Source organism: Topomyia yanbarensis, chromosome 3, assembly GCF_030247195.1.
Source record: "Topomyia yanbarensis strain Yona2022 chromosome 3, ASM3024719v1, whole genome shotgun sequence".
In the NCBI taxonomy this organism is placed as follows: domain Eukaryota; kingdom Metazoa; phylum Arthropoda; class Insecta; order Diptera; family Culicidae; genus Topomyia; species Topomyia yanbarensis.
The window spans coordinates 136,255,552-136,274,209 of record NC_080672.1 but is presented as its reverse complement, the minus strand read 5'-3'; the positions used below and the strand labels follow the sequence as shown (position 1 = coordinate 136,274,209).

General features: G+C 36.2%; 1 protein-coding gene across 1 annotated transcript in view; it reads right to left on the bottom strand.

The window, feature by feature from the left end:
- Positions 1-18,197, bottom strand: part of LOC131690688 (matrix metalloproteinase-2) — a 659,150-nt gene extending 640,953 nt beyond the window's left edge. The window contains exon 1 of the mRNA XM_058976616.1: positions 17,185-18,197. The gene's annotated coding sequence lies outside the window, so the exon portion shown is untranslated. The remainder of the gene's footprint in view (positions 1-17,184) is intronic.
- Between the last annotated feature and the right edge of the window lie 461 nt (positions 18,198-18,658).

The following is an 18,658-nucleotide window of genomic DNA, read 5'->3' as shown; positions in this document are numbered from 1 at the left end:
ATGAATTTCAATTTTTTTTTGTTCGATTACTGTATTTTATACAGCAAAACTATCTGAGAACGAGTTACAGGGAATGAATACTTCTGTCTGAAAAAATATACACTTAAAAAAATGTGTCATTTTTCAAAAAAACAAAAATTTATAATAAAAATTTAAATTGCGAAAAAACCCATTTTTTTAAATTTTTTGAATTTTGTTACCAAAAACCTAAAGAGAAAAGAAACATTTTGAATGTGATTGCATGATGGACAAAAAATCGGTAAAAAAGTTTTCCTAACAATAACTTCGTACATGTTTTTAAATTTCATACTAATAGACATACAAAATTGTAATTCTATTACAGAATATAATTCTAAGCACCATTTAAAATCAAAATGCATTTAACAAAAATCTTTTAAAATGCGATAGTTTTCGAGATATTTGAAATTTTGCTCCTTCAAAAACAATTAATTCGTGTAATTATGCTCTTTTTAAAAGTTATACGCGTTACCGCATCAAAAAATGTCAAAAATTTAATGTTTATCGTTTTAAAGACGTAACAGCAACTTTTTTAGTGTATTTGGATCCTGGAGAAGCTTTCAATAAAAAAGTTTTCCTAACAACAACTTTTGACATTTTTTTATAATTCTTACTATTTGCAGTCAAAAATACAATTTTCTTTTTGAATATGATTCTAAACGCCATTTTAATCGAAATGCTCTTAACAAAAATTTTCCAAAATGTAGTAGTTCTCGAGATATTTTAACTTTTGTTTTAACAACACAATTATTTTGCTTTATTACGACCTTTTCATAAGTTAGTCGCGTTTCTCCATAAACAATAATAGGTTTTTCAAAAGGCCCGTAAACTTTCCTGCAACTTTCTCTTTGACATCAAGGCGATATTGTAAAACATTTTAAAGTTACATGAAAACAACCAACATATGATTCAGCTATATAGTTTAATCAACAGACCCTATGGTTGAAATATATTTTGGTTTTTTCGCAATTCAAATTTTTATCATAAATTTTAGTTTTTTTGAAAAATGACACAACTTTTTTTTCAGTGTATATTTTTTTCGGACAGAAGTATTCATTCCCTGTAACTTGTTCTCAGATAGTTCTGCTGTATAAAATACAGTAATCGAACAAAAAAAATTTGAAATTCATGCACGTAGAAACGTTTACGCCCTTTTGAAAAGTTACTCTTGTATCAAAATATTCCAATTGCCAGAGAATATCATGGAGATTCATACAGCGAACCACACCGTTCGAATCGACGATGGTCATATTTTGCGGTCGGTCGGTTTCTCATGGAATCCCTCACGTATAACTCCTAAAATATCGTAGATAAAGCTTCAGGATGTTCGAGAAAGTTATTCGTCCTATCAAGATACATATCTTTCTAGAAGCGATAATCGGTTTGACTCTTGCGTCTTAGAAATTATTGGGTATTTTTTGGTAAAATTTGCGAAAGCTTTAAAAAAAATAACTTTTAAACGAGCAGCCAACTCTAGTTGCAATTAGAAATGTTACATCAACACTATAAAACTCAAAAGCGTTCACTTGTCTTTCACTTCAGTGAAGTTATAAATGATTTGAAAAAACTATTGTTTTTTTAGAAAATGTCCAATGTCTTCGAAAGTACTCGAGATATGAAAAATTATGCGTTAATAAAAATTGTGTATTTTGACGATTTAAATAATTCGTAGAATACATGAAACCCGTAGGAATGATAATTGAAAAGATATTTAAAAAAAATATTTTCTGGGGTCCATCCAAATATAACGAGCTATAACTTCTTAAGCATTACAAGAAGAGACTTCATGTATTCAGAAAAAAATATTAATGAATCTCCACAACTCTTCCAAAGACGTTAGCTCATTTTTTACATGTTGAAAAAATAGCACTTGTAGGAGGATTAATCACAAAAACATTAGCTGCAAATGACAGCTCTAGAAATTTTTAATGAGTAGTCCGAAAACACTATTAACGTAAACTCAGCTGCTTCCGCGCTTACAACCAATCACCATTTGAAACAACTTATTTTTCAAAAAAATGCAAAATAATTTAGAACATACACGAGATAAGCCATTGTTGTAATATATAAAGTTGTCCATTTTGGTAATTCAAACCTTTTTACAGAACATACCGAACTTGTCAGAATTATATTTAAAAGTAATAGTAGTGAATTTGTTTTAAAGGGTTCATTTACAAACAACTAGCAATGAATTTGAAAATTTAAAGATTAAGACTTTGTGTCTTCAGCAAAGTTGCTTGCTGCTCTTCAGCAAAGTTGCTTGCTCTACAAGACATAATTTTAATGTGCATATTTTGCAAGAAAGTTTGTATACATATTTAACTTTTAGGGAAATTAATCATCAAAATAACAACACCATAAGAAAAGGCTTGTAATGTTCACAATTTCCTCCGAAGACATAATTGACCCAAATCTAACGATTTAGGCGTAATTAATAGATCGCACGATTTTGTGCCACGGTCTTAATGATTAGGTGATGACACATAAGTGATGTGTCATTTTTTGGATGTAGTGTCTAGCTAGCGGCCCAGCCAGCTGTTAGCTACTGATAGGAAAATCCGAAACAGAAAAAATATGACTTAATTTGAATTTTTTGATTTCCTATTTAATTAGTAAGGTGACTATGAAATGTTTGTAGAGGAACTTTTTTGAGAAAATTTGTTGAAGATCCTAAATGTTTATCTCTTAAGTGAAAAAAGTTATTAAGTAAAACAGATGTACATGTCGACATACCCCCTTAAAATAGTTTTTTGCTATAACTTTTTTTTGCAGTTTTCTAATGTTCACAAAAGTTGTAGATGCTTTAAAAAAAATTGCGGCGGAACATTGTAACTCGCAATCTCTTCGTTTTAAGGTTTTTGACCGTTCTTTGGATTTTTTTTACTCTAAATTTAAGGAGCTACAGTTTGCAGAGTAGCAGGTAGTAGCCGATAAACTGATTATACTTTTGTTCGACAAAATATGCCATTTCGATACATATATAATACATAGGGCGGTCTGAAGGGATACTTAGAAAAACGTCGAATGACGTAGCTTAACTTTTTGCATTATTGTGTGTCCCACATTTATACTCTCATGCTATTTTTTTCAGAATATGTTTTTTCTATCAAACAATTTGAACCAAATTTACAGAGTTTGATTGAAAGCTTAATCAACAATGTTTCTCGAAATTTGGAAACCCTGGTGCGTTTCGTTTTTTGTTATAACAGTCAAAGTAAAAAAAATGGTGCCCCACATCAGAGGAGAAGATATAGCGTAGTTGGTAAATCAATTTCCTTGTGCGTAGCTCTCCTGGGTTCGATTCCCAACCCCAGATAGGAATAAAAAAAATTCTAAAGAGATATTTCTAGCCCGAAGAAAGGGGCAAATTTCCCCAAGTTTAAAACTTCTATAATCGAAATAAAAAAATTTACACGCTAACTAAAAAATCACGGGTTTTCGCAAAAAAAAAACAATATTAACGTAATTATCAAGAAATTATAAATACTAGATTTAGTAGTCAATCGATTTCGATCTTTAACAAGCACTGCTATAACTAATAGGTTCGTCGCAAATATTAATGTCCGGCTTTTTTTATTCCGTCCCACTGTGGGACGTTGGCGACGTACTAAATTGACCAAAATGATCTTCCAGGTTTTATCAAACTGTATCGAACGAACATGAATTGTTATTTCATGAAGTTTTATATGCGACAGAGCAATACTTATAAGAAGAGAAGTTTAGCCTCAGGCAGCTATTGGTTACACCGGATCTTTGGATGACTAGTAAATGCACTACGGCAAGAAAAATTCTAGTGATGGCCCACGAAATGAAATTTTTTGAATGATTTTGAAATTAAAAGTTTTAGAGTTTATTCTTTTCTATAGAAAAACATAACCATAAAATAGTGTATGGTTATAAAAATCTGAAAAGCACAAAATTTACAGTATTTTGACTTAGTTCTAATTCCAGCTCAAACCAATTTAAATTTGTTACTAATCTATGGGATTTTTCAAAAAATATTTCTTCCTAACCATTTGAATGTTCAGGCAAATCCTGTCGTACCCCGAATGTTCGATCGCGATACTGTGATGATAATGACGGTTTATCTTTGTCTTCGTTTTCGGAAAATATAATCTTTCAGTCAACATATTGCAGGGATGCCATAGAGACCCTTTGATGTTTGTTCTATTCATCAGTGACCATGGCAATGTAATCAAAGGCCCTCATTGTAGCCCGCGCCAATGACAAATACTAAACTTTTGACCCCAAGGAGGCATATTAAGATTATCAGAAGTTCGAATTGGCTACACCAGAATAATAAAACTGTAGTACGCCAAAACATCTTCTTTATCATGGAATGGCATTACTACAATTCCACTGGCTGGGCGGATAGAAGCTGTTCGGGTATTTACAATAGCAAATCATAGGAAGAAATCGAACGTTTTCGTTGATTCTGCATTTACCTGTTTCGAAGCAACCGACTATCTTTGCGTAGCTGTTCCATCAGAATATCAACGTCGTTGTTTCTTGACTATTACAGAAATCTGACATAATCCTTATGATGTATCATGTACTTACGCAACATTACTGAGTCACAATTTCCGCTCATCACGAACGGTAAAACATCATTTCTGAATCTATCGTCTTCTTTTTTTGTTGCTATTCGAATTTGTGCGCCATTCAATATTGGGAATAAAATTTACATATTCGAGTGAACAATTTGAGTTACGGTTGACTCGCTTACCCACGTACCCCGCTCCCCAAACCCACAGTCCAATCGGTCCAATACACCGATAAAGCAAACATAAATAATGCCTCCTGTTTCGACTTACGGTTGATCGAATCCCTGCCAACATCGGATCGGAGCTGCTGGAGCTCGGTTAAATGGACTGCGCTGCTTTGTGTGTGTATATGTGTGTATGTGTGTGGATTGAGCACTGAGTTTGGCATAAATGTCGAAATTACAAATTAATTTAAGCACACAAAAAAAACGGAGACAACTCCAGTCAGTCGGGCCAACTCGCGACCTGTATCAAAAGTTATGAAATAAAAAAGATGGACCCGCATTTATTGCTGGCGCCTGGCAGAAAAATAAAAAAAAAAACCATCGGCAGCAATGGCATTGTTGGAAGTTCGCGGTGGGTGCTTGGCGGTGGAGGTTGACATACGACAACAATGCTAGAAATGAGCTGCTCTATAAAAACGAGGCGAGAAATTTAACAGCAAAAGGGCAGTAGTTCATGAAATCAATTTCCGATTGCACGAATTCCGAAATTAATTCCGTTCATTATTAATTGGCGGTACGTGTGACAGATTTTCCCGTATTACATTATTCCGGGCGCCCGCGCGTCGGGTGTTTTCGGGAATAAATGATAAATGGTACCGGGTGAAAGTTTTAATGTTGGGATGTGTTCGTGAAAATGTTTCTGAATTTCTGAAAACACCGTCACTCTAAAACGAAAGATAATGATTGATGCCACGTTTTTATCATTTTCTGGGGAGTTACAGGTAAAACCGACACTCAATGGTAGTGCTGCCAGATTATTTTGTCGAAAATCTGAATTGAGCTAATCAAAAAATCTGCATTTATCTGTATGCAGCCCAGAAACCAGTATTTGATAAGTGAAGCGCGTTGGAGGGACTAAGAAATCATTTAAATATAGTATCGTAAATATACTACAATGAAACGACTTTTGACGATATATATTATTTTCTATTTGATTATATTGTTTTGTTTGCATTACATTCCTAATTTAGTATATTGGGTGTTCAGCCACAAGTGGTGACTTTCATCCCTATTGTTTATATGATTCAGTTAATTATTATTAAGTTATAATATGCTTTCGCAGTTAAGTATTTTTTTTTCAAAAGGGTGTTTTAAACCTACTTGTCTTCTGAATAAGGAGTTAAACAAATCTTATAACCTAACTTATAAACTATAAAGAGAGCTAATCGTTACAATTGAAGATTGCAACGATTTTTGTCGGAAGTTGCTTATAATACTGTTCGTCATAATTTCTAATGTTTCTATGTTTGCGAGTCTGTGCGAGTTTGTGCTAAACCAGGGAGGACGCTTCAAAATCATTTTCAGAATTTTATTCTGAATCCTTTGAAGCGTTTTCTTCCTAGTACCACAACAACTTGCCCAGATTGGCACTGCATATAGCATTGCCGATCTAAATATTTGTTTATAAATTAATAGTTTGTTCTTTAGGCAGAGCCTAGAATTCCTGTTTATAAGAGGGTATAAACATTTTATATATTTGTTGCATTTTGTTTGGATTCCTTCAATGTGATCCTTAAAAGTGAGTTTTGTATCGTAAATCAAACCCAAGTATTTAACTTGATCTGACCACGTTAAATTCAAACCATTAAATTTAATAATATGGTTATTATTTGGTTTAAGAGAAGAAGCTCTTGGTTTTGCGGAAACACAATCAATTGTGTTTATGCCGCATTAGTGGAAATTTTCCATTTTTTCAGGTAATCATTGAAAATATTTAAGCTTCGTTGCAGTCGACTTCAGATAATACGAAGACTCTTACCAGTGGCTGAGATGCTAGTATCACAGACAAACAGACATAACACTCTAGAATTCACCATCGCCCATGTTGAAAACAGTAATTTTTAAAATATGTTAGTGTGCAGGAACGCCACACTTAGTGTGGTGGCGCTACGGCGCATTCTTATAAGCTTTCACGTAGTAGTCGGGTAAATAACTTTGTAAAAATGGGTCGCCGGTGCGAGTTTGTGATGTGTCAAAACAGAGAAGGTGCAACAATTGGAAAATCGTTTTTCCGGTTTCCACGCAATCCACAAATGTATGTAATTTATATTTAGTTTTTCTAATGGTCCAAAATACAATAGACTTGTTTTCAGCTGTGCGCTTTGGGTGCAACTTTGTTGCTCGGAAGATCTGTTGGAACAGTTCAATCTCGAAGCAATTGAATATGTAAAAAATCGTTTATTATGTTCCGATCACTTCCAGTCGCTAGCGTACAAAAATCCTTCACATCCTCGACAAGGGTAAGCTAGATTCGTTAGATTAAATTAACAGTGATCAACTCCTGCTATTTTAGATTACGGGATGGTGTGCTTCCGAATATCTTTACTTCGCCCATATGCAGCGAAATTTATTTGAAAGTTTTGGATTTAGAACGAAGCGTGGAGGATGGTTCTAAGGGCGATCCATTGGAAGTTCCAATGCATGGGCAGAAAACGACTGCAAAATATTGTTTCGTGGATGAGATGGAGCGTTTAGATGAGATCGCAGAAATTTCTGCAGATGAACCACACGATGCTAATGTGTTCAATAACGTGGAGCTAAACACGGAGGCAGATAGCCAGATCGATTTTATAACAAATGATGATCAATCTGCAGCAGAAGTTTATCGCCTAGTCGAAACTGAGCATAATTTCAATACAGAGGCATATGTTACAGGTGAGTCACAAAATACATTATGGTATGCGACACTAATTGCGAAATTTGACATTATGATGACATAACAGCAGAGGTGACTGCAGAATATTATAAGTCGCTTTTCATTTCCGAAAAGAACAAATGTTCGAAATTACGTTCAAAAGTAAAACATCTGAACAGAGAAGTACGTGAAGCTAAACGCAAATGTGCGTGGCGTCTAAGGTCCATGCGTTCGAGACAAAAGAAACTTAACGCGTTGAAGACGGAAGTTACTCTTTTGAAAAAGAAAACAGGGAAAGATGCGAAACTGTTGGATCATCTTCAAAGGAATAAGGTACTGCACAATAGTCTTCAAAATACTTCTAAGAAGTCAAAAGGGCGCCGTTATAACCAGGAGACCAAAAAATTTGCCATTGGAGCATATTTGGCAGGACCTGCTGCATTTAGGTACATTCAACGGTCGGAAGTATTGAAGCTACCTTGCAAAATGACCGTCAATCGTTGGAACTCGAGCATTCCTCTAGAACCTGGATTGAACATGCAAATCTTGCGTCGGATTGCGACAAAATTAGAAAAATGCTCAAAAAAAGAAAAGGCAACTGTTGTTTCTTTTGATGGCATGGCTATCAAGCCAGAATTGGTGTACAACGCCAAAACTGACACATTTGTTGGTTTTCCCTGCGACAGGGTCAAGAAAAATATTGAAAAAAACAATCCATTGATTCTTGCAACTGAGGCCATAGCTATAATGATATCTGGGATTAGCACTTTGGAGCCTAACCGTTGGTCAACAACAAGAATCGGAAAAGAGCGAGGCAAACGGTTCAAGCAGGTAAATGGTTTGTTAAAAATTATACATTTTTGCAATAATGTCTAAAGTTACAGGGTATTGGTTTTTTGTTGGCGCATAATACTCTGGGCAGTGACAGACAGCTTCTTGTTGTTGAGAAGATCGTAAAATCGCTCAATATTCACGGTCTACACCCATTAGTAGTGGTCATGGATCAGTGCAGTACAAACGTAAAGATGGCTAAGGAAGCAGGAGTAACACGAACGAAGCCAATAATGAACGTAAATGGATACAATATAGCAGTTATGTTCGACTCACCACATTTAATTAAAAATTCAAAAAACATGCTTCTTAAACACAACGCAGTTTTCGAAGGCAAAATTGCATCTTTCACCAATATAGCGAAATTGTATGAAATAGATCGAGTTTCTACACCGAGGATGGTTCCAAAACTTGTGGAAAGATATATAAAACTCACGCCTTTTACGGCAATGAACGTTGCTCAAGCAACAAGAACCTTGAGCGAATCTGTAGCAAAAGGGATAGAGTTTTATGCGCAAATGGGAAATCTTCCGAAATCGGCTCTTGTAACAGCATCATTTGCAAGCTTCCATGATATGCTATTCGATATTTTCAACTCTAAAACTATTGGCCAAAACTCCAAGGTAAAATAAAAATATTTAAGCATAGTTCAGCAAAAAATAACAATTTCATTTACAGCCTTATCGTGCTGCAATATCCGATGAAACATGTCACTGGGCTTTCTTAGACTATGCTGAGAAGGTTCTGAAAGATATGTACTATACCAAAAGTTCATGTTTCAACCTTAAACAGGTATGTTACATATAAAAATTTCATGGCTGATTCATCAAATAATGGAATTTTAGGCCTCTAAAGAAGCCAAGTCGTTAACTGTGAAGCAACGCAAACCAAATTTAATCGACGGTTTCATCGGAAACATGCTATTCGTTGATTATGGAACAAGCTGAAACATGAGTTCGGGTTCGAGTACTTGTGCACTAACTTTTTGTGTCAGGATGTGGTAGAAAATTTGTTTTCTGAAATAAGAAGACGATGCGGACGAAATGATGCTCCTAATGCCTATCAGTTCGCTGCCGCTTTCAAGTACGCAGCTATTTCTGCAAACGAAGATCTATCTTCCGACAACACTTCTGGGACAAATTGTGAAAAGGACGACTCGAATATACTGCTTGAAGAAAATGATTTAGAGTCAACAGTCCAACAACATTTTGATTACAAGTTCAAGCCATTGGATTCAAACGCAAAGAAATATTCTCCAAGAGAACTTAACGGATTGATGTACATCATCGGTGCTGCTGCTGCAAAGATTCAGCACAAAAAATGTCGCAAACACATCTCTATTAAACCCAGCGAGGTAGATAAGAACAGCTCACTGTATATTTTCTGCAGGATAAAAAATGCAACAACGCTTCCGAGCACCGTACTATACAATATAAGATTCCAAGCATTCACCGTGTTTAAGCAAAAGTTTAAAAAGTTCCTATACCAAAATCGGCAGAATGTGAAAACACGGTTAAAGCAGTATCTTAGTTTCGATCAGTATGAAGCGTACGTCTGTCAGCAATGTTACGATGTCTTGGTTGATAAAATTTTCAACACGCTAATACAATGCTTTTTAAGGGAAGCCAAAACTGAATTGAAACAAAAAATACGATCGAAACGAACTTTAACGACAAGAAAGAGAAACCGTAAAGCTATTCGTATCAATTTGCCCGAATAAAGATGGATTAGACGTTTAACATTTAGTATTCCCTCGGTTATTATTGTATAACTTAATTTAAACATAAATAAAGACCTATTTATATTTATATAAACATGCATTTGTATTTATCTAACCAACCTATATCATAGCATAGTCATATTGTCAAATACGTTTACCGTCAAATATATGTGTATATGTTGCAGGAACCTACCCTAAAAACAGAGAAAAAGTCACATGTGTTATTGCTTATTTGCTGATTAGTCCTTGTTTGAAGTTTACTTTCGGATTGTGGTACTTTACAAATAGATGTTGGTTAACCTTTCGGCACTCGTGCTTGTGCACTGAGTGCACGTCACTCTGAAAATCCAGCGAAATCGTCTTAGGACACCTCTGCTCGTTCAGTGAGCCATTTGCGCAACCTCCGGAGGGTTAAGTAGAGACTGAGAATGTTTCGGATAACCCCCTGATCATTTCGAACAATTCATATTGTAGGCGAAATTATGCTTTTCGGGAATGTAAGTTCTGAGCTATGCGAAGCGGATAAAAACTGCAATATCTTGCTCTAGGTAGATTGGGCATAAAAATGAGATTCCCCCTGCACATACAATGCTGGCTTCAGATGAGAATGCAACGCGATAATAAAAAACTTCAACTAAGAGGACATTTAAATTGAACCTTCGATTCGTTGGTGTAGCAACCGTTAAGTTTATTTTCGGAAGTAAAGCTGTACGTAGCTTTTAGACAAACAAACTTTCGTCGAGAAGCTTTTACCAGCCAAATGTGACGAAACCAGCATCGCTATCTTCGATGAGGTGAGCAAAGAAGTTGAGCAGGAATCACGATAGATAGCGCTAGTGACAAGTAAGAATGGTTTAAAAAATGTGATCGATAGAAATATCGGATTTTTGTTCAATGTGTTATGTCTGTTTGTCTGTGCTAGTATCATCACAGAAAAGTGACTTTTTACAGCCTGTAGGTAGATTTGGATGGTCAGAGGTAAAAATATTATATAGTATTGGTGCGACGCTTGATCCTTGAGGGACGCCTGCTTTAACGGGTAGCTTATTAGATTTACAATTCTGATAAGAAACCTGTAGGGTACGGTTAGTAAGATAATTTTTAATTATCTTTATTATGTAAATTGGAAAATCGAAATCCCACATTTTGGCAAGGATTAATCCTTTGTGCCAAACACTGCCAAAAGCTTTTTCGATGTCTAGAAGAGCAACTCCAGTGGAATAGCCCTCTGAGATATTTGCCTTTATGATGTTAAGTACTCTCACAAGTTGATGAGTAGTTGAATGGCCAATACGAAATCCAAACTGCTCAGGAAGCAAAATAGAATTCTCATTGATACGTGACATCATTCTAGTTAGGATGATTTTTTCAAATAATTTAATAATAGAAGAGAGTAAGCTAATTGGTCGATAGCTAGATGCTTCTGCTGGGTTTTTATCTGGCTTCAAAATAGGAATAATCTTGGCATTTTTCAAAATAGGAATAATCTTGGCATTTTTCTTTCAGGGAAGTATGCTAATTCAAAACATTTGTTGAATATTTTGACCAAGTATCTCATGGTGATTTCGGGAAGGTTTTTAAGAAGAGTGTTGAAAATTCCATCGTAACCTGGAGGTTTCATATTTTTTAACTTTTTCATGATGGATTTGATCTCTTCATAGTTTGTTTCAACAATATCGTCTAGAGACAATACTTGATTTGAAACGTTTTCATATTTTTGTAAGACTTCGGTTTCAATAGGACTCACAACGTTGAGATTAAAATTATGGACGCTTTCAAACTGCTGTGCAAGTTTTTGAGCTTTTTCTTCGTATGTAAGAAGTATGTGGACACCCTCCTTCAAAGCTGGAATTGGTTTCTGAGGTTTCTTAAGAACCTTAGAAAGTTTCCAGAAAGGTTTAGAATTTGGCTTGATTTGTTGAACCTCCTTCGCGAAATTTTCATTTGTTAAGAGTGTGAATCTATGTTTAATTTCTTTTTGTAGATCTTGATAGATACATTTCATAGCAGGATCACGAGAACGTTGATATTGACGTCTTCGAACATTCTTCAAGCGAATCAGAAGTTGAAGATCGTCGTCAATAATAGGGGTATTAATTTTTTTCTGTGTTGTTGGTACTGATAAATTTCTAGCATCAACTATAGATATACTTAAATTTTGTAATGCCGTATCAATGTCAGCTTTATTTTGTAAATCAAGGTCAAGATTAAAATTATTCTCAATATAGATTTTGTACCTTTCCTAATTCGCTTTGTGATAATTGAACACTGACCTAATGGGATTGGAAACAGCTTCTTGAGAAAGTGAAAAAGTTACTGGAAGATGATCAGAATCAAAGTCAGCATGTGTAATCAATTCGCTACAAAGGTGACTTTGATCTGTCAAAACCAAATCAATTGTTGATGGATTCCTTACAGACGAATAGCATGTAGGACCATTCGGGAACAAAATTGAATAATAACCAGCAGAGCAATCATTAAAAAGTAGGTTACCGTTGGAATTGCTTTTAGCATTTCCGCGTTAAAATCACCGACTTTGAAGAATTTCGACCAATTTCTTGTAAGTTTTTGTAAGTCTCCTTTCAAGTAATTAATTTGCTTGCCAGTGCACTGAAAAGTCAAATAGGCTGCAATAAAAATGATACCAAGATCAGTTTCAACTTCGATACCCAAACTCTCGATCACCTTGGTGTCAAGAGACGGCGTAACGGAATGTTTGATCCTGCGATTAACCGCTATTGTGATTCCTCCGCTGAATCCAACAATTCGATCAAATCGATGAATAACAAAATTAGAGTTACTCTTCAATTTAATATTTGGTTTTAAAAAAGTTTCAGTCACAACGGCCATATGCACATTATGTATCCTCAAGAAGTTAAAAAATTCGTCTTCGCACGTTTTTAATAAATGAGCATTCCAATTTAATAAATTAAGGTGAGTATTTAAAGTCATTGTTAAACTTTAATTTCATTACTATTTTGTTAGCAAATTCCCACCCCGCTTGAAAAGCTTCAAACATTGAGGTAGAATTTAACATAGCAATCATCATAGGTAGCATAGAGTCTTGCAGGTATTTTAATTTTTCTTCCGTTACGCTACCTAGATCCATTGGACTAAAGGAAGCGTTGGGTGCAAACGAGTTTATAGCCGTGGTAACGGTAGCCGTTAATTTGGCTTTGTTACCTGCCACTGAAGCATAAGATGACACACTATTGTAGGATGGTGTGATGGAGGTAGAAGAAGTTGTTAATCTATTTTGAATCGGATTAACACGTTTGGACGTGTTTTCTTGAAGTGTACCTAAAGAAGTAGGTACATTTTAAATTTGTTGATTTTTTTGTCTAGAACGAGAATTTATAATTTTTTCTCGAACAGGACAACCCCCAAAAATTCGATTTTTGATTTTTGCTACAATTAGCGAATTTGAAACTTTTTGTGGTTTTTTTCTCCGGACAAGTATCTTTCGTGTGCGATTTGTCACCACAGATCATACATTTGAAATCCAAATGACAATTTTTTGTAGCGTGCCCAAAGCCTTGGCATCTACGACACTGGGTCAGATTTTGAATTCCAAGCCAAGGACAAAATCCAAGTAAATTTTTCAATTCGTTGGATATTTCATCCAAACTTTGACCTTGCGGTAGCCCTTTCAAGACAGCCTTGAATGGTCTAGCTGTCTTGAAATCATATGAATAAAATTTATATAACTTCTCCGTAAGGTGCTGGAGTAGTCGTTGGTGGCCAATCAATTCCTCCGCTGTAACTCGACATTCTCCTCTTCGGTCAATCTGAAAAGAGACTTTTACGTCCGGAAGGAACGTCGAAAGCTCAGTTCGAAAGGCTTTGAAGTCGGAGATCATCACTGTTATAAGCGGAGGTGATTGCGTTTTCTTCTCATTGGCATTATGCGCAATGCGAGGAAATTTAGAAATTTCATCAGCTCCACATTCGGATAAAACATCGAATGAGTTGCTGCAGTCAATTGAATTTTCGGGTGGAGTAGATACCCTTTTCAGTTTAGCTTTAATTTTTGGCACATGGCCTTTCTGGGAGGACCCAGGCATGTTGGAAGAATTAAATATTTCTTTAGGCTGAACTGTTCTTGAAAAATGTTTTAGTCTTGAAAAAGGCTTATTGAGTAGAAAAAGCAGGTAGTTTTGAGAAAAACTAATTATTGAAAAAATATAGGTAGTCTTGAGAAAGACTGATCGAGCGAAAATATTGGTAGCCCTGATAAAGACTGTTGCTGTTGAAAAACTCTGGGTAAACCAGAATCTATCAAGATTTGTGACCGGTTCGAACGAAGGTTCAAGCCGGTATAATGGAAACGCTTTAATTTTTTTTCTTATGAATCGAAAAAATACATTTTTTGTTTATCAATCTTTATCGAAGCTCTTGCTATTTCTGCAATAAACTCATCAAATCGAATTTCTAGTGTTTTCTTGGTTTATCCAATTCTAAACAAGCGTGTATCTCGGCGACAATTTTGTGTATCGTGTTCAAACAAATTGATGTGATAATAGAACAAATTTGATGGAACACTTACCATTAAGCTCTCCAAAAAGCTACTTTGATTTTATCGATTGTCATCGTTAATCAACAATGAAAAGATAAATCTGAAAGCATCCAATGTTGATACTTTAAAATAGATGAGTTATCGCCATTTTCGATTGCAACATGGCGTCAGATATCGATTTTTTGCTAAGCCGGATGTCGCCTTCTTGGATTTCAAAATAGTGTCAAAGTCGATCTCTGGTATCCACTCGTTAAGCCCGTTGCTGAAAGATCCATATTGAATTCAGCATTTTCTACTGAGAAATGGGGTGCTGACAACCGATTTTAATAACCTTTTTGTAAACCGAAGAAAAATAAATTGTTGCGAATATTTCGGTGGCATTCAATATTGAATCACAAAATAGAATCAATAAACTTCTTAAATATTCAATCCGCACTCATTTTTGATCGATTTACTTTACTTTAAAACACTAAACAAATGATCAAAAAACATTGGAGTGGGTTATCACTTGTTCAAAAAATATGTTGCTTATAGAACAGAAAATAGGAGTCTGTTTGCTGCGGCAAACTGCGCAAAGAGAACGTAATAATATAACATACGTATAACATTTGTCAGAATGACCATGGCTGCTTTCTGTCAAAAACTACGTGGGGGTGCCAACAACGGACCAACGCCGGTAACAGACCACATTCCCCAATGTGTAGAACGATTTGTTCCTCAAAATATGATCCTTTGAGAGATTCTTCAGTATGTACCAAATACCCTGTATAATAGACCTCTCCACATTTTGAAAAAGTTTTGAAATATACATGGGTCAGCTCAAATTTTTGTTTTAGGTGTGAATTTAAGAACTTTCGCCAAAAATGGCTTCATTTGGACTTGATTTAGAGGTGTCTCTAATCAAAAATCGTATTTTTGCAATGTTTCCATAGGAAAATCACTTACAATCTGATTTAATAGGTCCTACACGCCCACATATCATCAAAGGTTGTTCCTTAGACATATCTTAACATGTTTTAACAGGTGAATATAGCTCTAATCGTAATAGAAAATTTGTTAACTGGATTTTGATTTAGAAAAGAATGCCTAAACCAAGAAAAAATACTTCTAATTTTCCTTAGTTTTGATCAACTTTTCCATATGAAAATCCAATTAACAAATTTTCTATTACGATTAGAGCTATGTTCACCTGTTAAAACATATTAAGATATGCCTAAGGAACAACCTTTGATGATATGTGGGCGTGTAGGACCTATTAAATCAGATTGTATGTGATTTTCCTATGGAAACATTGCAAAAATACGATTTTTGATTAGAGACACCTCTAAATCAAGTCCAAATGAAGCCATTTTTGGCGAAAGTTCTTAAATTCACACCTAAAACAAAAATTTGAGCTGACCCATGTATATTTCAAAACTTTTGCAAAATGTGGAGAGGTCTACTGTATAATGCCGCTATATACCGCTATGTCTCATGTTATATGGGCTTTCCTATATACTTGGAACAATAACGTTCGCTTATTTAATTATAATTTTGCCTTTTTATTTCTAGAGAACAAATGCATTTTTAGGTTATCAATTACATTAGCGTTATAACTGGTTGAATTCAATTAATAAAACAATCAATTGAAATACCACTTGCTTTTGGGGCTGTGCCAAATTAGGGACTTGATCGCCATCTGGGTTTTAAATTTCAACTCGTACTAAAACAACATTACTTGTTACAATTTATTTGATGAGTTAAATCAGATTGTGTATGTCTATGCTCACGTCATATTTTAAACTAGGTGTTTTAGTTGTTTCAGTTACTGTTAATCATTGTATCGTGTGATTTGTTTGTTAACTGTTGATACCTAAAAGATAGAGGTTTTGTGCTTACGAGAGAAGGAGTATTCTAAAATCCACTCCCACGGATTTTTCCTCTAAACAACAATAAAACAAAAAATGGTAATACATCAATAACTTGTGCTAAATCTTTTCATATCAGAAAGTTGTCACGATATTAGTAATTCTACAAATTTCCTAACCTAAAAGAATGCTAAACTTATATACATATCATTTTATTAATCTTGCAGAAAAAGCAATAATATTATGAAATTTTAGATTCAAAACAACAAACTTACACAACCTAACATCATTTCCTGACACCCACTTCTCATGCCCAGCTTTCTAATCAACCAGTTTAGCGAAAACGGATCAAAAACACAATTAAAACCCGCCGACACAACTACTCACCGACCGGAGCTCACAAATAAACGCCCCCATCCGCTTTCCGTGCACATTACCCCCACCATATAAATGTGCCAACTCATCCAAACCAACAACGGAATAGACTAGACTGTGCAGGAAAAGGGGGAAGGTGAACATTATCATAACTGGTAGTATTTTCCACTACCCACTCTTCGGCATACCGCGAAGACAGAACTTTGTCGCGGTTTTTCAGTAGAGTGTAAAACGAACGTGGAATGTCTTGCCGCGGAAACTTTTGCGTGACTTTTCCATTCCACTAGCGTACGGCGGCTGCCCATTAAAAGTTGAAACTTAATACATGTTCTTTACTCGGTTCTTTCCTTTTTCCCAGGCGAAGCGTGGCATCGAAATGAATACCAAGTTTAAGCGAAAAATTCTTTCAACGGTCTAATGAAATAAGTAGTAAATTCTCTCGAAAGAAATTCAATGAAAATGCGTCCCACTCACTTGTTCTGTCGGTTAGTTTGAGCCAGTGATGTCCTTCCCGGTCCAAGTGCGGAACGATTCCGTTTAGTGTACAAAAAACGTGAGAGGCATCGAGAGAGCAGGTCTCCTTTCATGCCCAGGGACCATCGAGATCTGAACTGGCTAGGGAGGCTCGCGGTGGGCCATAAATTTTCGGTTCCAACGATAAACGCTCATGTCCGGGATTACCGTTGTACTAATCATCGAGATCATCAGGAACATTTTCACTAGCACTGTGCGACACTATTTTTTACCGACACACTCCTCACCTCAGGTGTGTGTGTATGTGCAGACAACACTTCACATCACATTGTTTAATAGTTTTTTTTTCGTACCCCCGACACTTTTGTTCGAAGCTCAATACTTCCGGATCATCAAGCGCCAGCAGCACTAGGATGCACTGATGCAACACTTGGGGTCAATCCTTCTGGCCAACTAACCAACCAACCAACCAAACGCCGGGATCCGAGCAGCTCAGACTGTTCACAATAAAGCGTCCAGTCCTGGCGAGACCTGGCCGATGACTAAATTTATAATCAACTTCTGGACTCGGTCTCGCCTCCGCAAAGCAGCAGCTACCCGGACGCCCTCTAGCGAAAACGTCCCGGACAAATGTGTTGCTGCCGAACCCATTCTGGCACAGTTTTGAAACGAAATCCGTGGCCACAATGCAATGTCGCGCTCTCTGACTCACTCACTCACTTTTGGCACATCTCTCCCACGCTGAATGTCCCAGCTGGTACAAACCACCGCGCGAGCACTTCACGAGGGATGTATGTTTCTCCATTTCCGAACACGACACTGCCTGCCAGACACTCTCAGCTGTTGATAACGGTAGACCGAAAAGCTTCGGGGGTAAAGTAAAAAACCGATTGCTCTCGTATATGTGTGCAGCCTCCCCCAGCATCTGGTTTTACCGCTATCAGCTGCGATAGTGAGCTGGGAAAATCTGGAACTGATGCAACCGCACGCTTCAACGCTCCAGAACGCTCTGCTGGACCGGTCGGAGGTTCCTGGCAAGTGAATGTACCCTTCCGGAAACGAACATAATTGAAGCTAGATGGGAGAGACAAAGCAAGTGAACATACTTTTTTCTCGGAAAGCTCAAGCAGGGGAAGCACGGATGCGATGCTGTGCGCAGAACTCACGCTCTCTCTAAGCTCTCCGCTAGTGTTCACGCGATGTATGTTCTATGGGTGACGAGTGACTGTAGCTCTGTGGGATAACTTAAGGGTGGTTAGCAGGAATTTAGCGATATGGTCCGATGCTTGAAACTTAACGGTAGAATTATTATAATGCTTATAAATATGCTAAGAGCATTCAGATGTTCTATGTGCTCCATTATATCTGAAACTTGTCTATTAATTCGCACAACCCACACTCTTGTGACCGATTTCTCTACGCTTGAAGCAACCTGTTAAATACGTCAAACAGATCATCCAGAAGCCTTCTTATC